The sequence below is a fragment of the Macrobrachium nipponense genome, chromosome 20, assembly GCF_015104395.2.
Source record: "Macrobrachium nipponense isolate FS-2020 chromosome 20, ASM1510439v2, whole genome shotgun sequence".
Taxonomy (NCBI): domain Eukaryota; kingdom Metazoa; phylum Arthropoda; class Malacostraca; order Decapoda; family Palaemonidae; genus Macrobrachium; species Macrobrachium nipponense.
In genome coordinates, this window is record NC_061089.1 from 78,963,199 (window position 1) to 78,965,698 (window position 2,500).

Consider the following 2,500-nt stretch of genomic DNA (forward strand, 5'->3'; position numbering starts at 1 on the left):
ATATATATATATATATATATATATATATATATATATATATATATATATATATATATATATATGTGTGTGTGTGTGTGTGTGTGTGTGTGTGTGTGTGTGTGTGTGTATGCGTGTGTGTGTATAATTTAGGTATAAAATCTTGCGGTCATTCAGTAAAATTTATGGGAATTAAGTATTCTATTAACAAACATTTCTTTAATTTTGTGGTTGCCATTTTCTCCCATTACCTTCATCTGCTAAGCAACCGCCTTCAAATCTACATTATTCCAAATTCATTTTTTATCAGTCTCTGGAATTTCTCTTCACGATCACAAACTACCAATTTCTCATTTTCCTCGACATATCACCATTATGTTTTCCTTCAGGAAATGTCATATGTAGGAAAACGAATACACAATGTTTTAGACTCACATTACACCAAACTAATCATATCAATGTCTATGTATCGCATTATAAATATTTCTAATTTCTCTCAACAAAGTACTTTTAGCAGAGCAATGTGCCCTTGACAATTTTTGTCTTTAAGTCATTGCCTGGTGCATTTTTTTTTATTACATTAGTCTCAGACTTCGATTATGCTCGTTTCACCGTAATGATTTCATGCTAATACCCATTGCTAATATCTAAAATATTTTATATTATCAGTGGAAGTGTCAGCTTAAATATTATAAAGATTCCTGTTTTCCTTTTTATCTTTATTCTTACAATAGCTCTACATTCAATACTTGCACGTTTTAAAAATTTTACCTTCTTGCCTCTAAACTTATAGATTTATCATTTCTTTCATTCCCAGTCTCTCTTTGATGTCTCTCCAGGAAATAAATTTCTTTTTATCTGTATTCCTCATTCAATATTCTTTTCATCCGTTGGACCTCATACGAAAATTCTCGGAAACCAAGAGAAATTTGACTCCCTCGCAAAGTGGAATATTTCATCAAAAGAAATGCGTATTTGTGGGATAAAAGTATATTTGGATTTTGCGTAATGATAGCAAACCTAGGGTGGGAATATTACAAAAAGTACAAATAATGAAGGATGTACAAGTTGCAGCTCTTAGTTGAATATATACACTTAGTTTTAAGATAGGATGGATTCAATTTTACGTTTATTCTCGGTGTAAATTTCTCATATTGGAAAATATCAGAATAATGAAATGGTTAATTTCGCCTTTTCACTGCAGAATATGTAACTAACTGAACAATAATATTTATATTAAATTTACAAAGCCTTTGTCGTAGACCGAGAAAAGAAATATCCCATATACGATTTATGCTAAACGTAAAACATCCCAATCAGTGTTTTTCTTTGTTTAAATGAAAGAGGATGAACATGAGCGAAATTGGAATAAATGATAAGAATGTTATTTGGGAAATGTATTTTTCGTTGAGGTAACCCGGCGCCCTCCCACCGCCCCCCTTCCTTCTCTCTCTCTCTCTCTCTCTCTCTCTCTCTCTCTCTCTCTCTCTCTCTCTCTCTCTCTTTCCTTGACATCAGGAAACAAAGATCCATAAATTTGTTTTACTTCAATACTTTTATGATATCCATTACAGAAAAAAACACCTCAATATATCAACGGAGCAAAATATAGAAGAATCAAAATAAGGAATAAAGGACAACGAGGTCCGAACTTATGTAAAGGGTAATAACCAAAAAATGTAATATTTTAAAGTTTACAAGACCTGGACCCTTTGGCAGAAACGCTATTATTAAAAACCATAAATCATCTCAGTAACTTCCGATGAAAGATTACAATAAGTTAAAACTAGATTTCAGGTCCAAGCAGTTTTTGACTGTTGGAAGTGAACAGTGAAATAAAGTGATTTTAATGAAGGTTGTTACCTATATATCTATATATATATATATATATATATATATATATATATTATATATATATATATATATATATATATATATATATATATATATATATATATATATATATATATATATATATATATATATATATATATATATATATATATATATATATATATATATATATATATATATATTTTTAGATATATGTGTGTGTGTGTTTATGTGTGTATGTTTGTATGTTTGTGTATGTGTGTTAGTGTGCGTGTTTAGTGCAAGTATTTTTCAAATCGTTTATGAACTTGTCATGGTAATAACATGTCATATCGATTTTCTCTTTTTATAAGAAAATATGTCTTTGGTACTGTAAAGTTGCATGCCTGTACTATCAGCTGCTTCTTATAATTATTCTACCCTATTATCGTTACTGTTATTAGCAAGAAAAGCAGAAAAAGCAGTTAGCAGTAATACGGCAACTAATACCAAGTAAGATAAGTAATTTTCCACCCCTAGATTGTGCTTAAGATCACATCCAAGAGGTGATTGTTGCCAGCCACCCAAGTGAAGTAATGTGAACAGCATCTAAGTTATAATTTTTTTGATTGCAATACTATGGTACACTTACTCAAGGGAGTATAACAAATATTACAGAGTACTTTCATCCTTATGGTACTAATTAAGGATG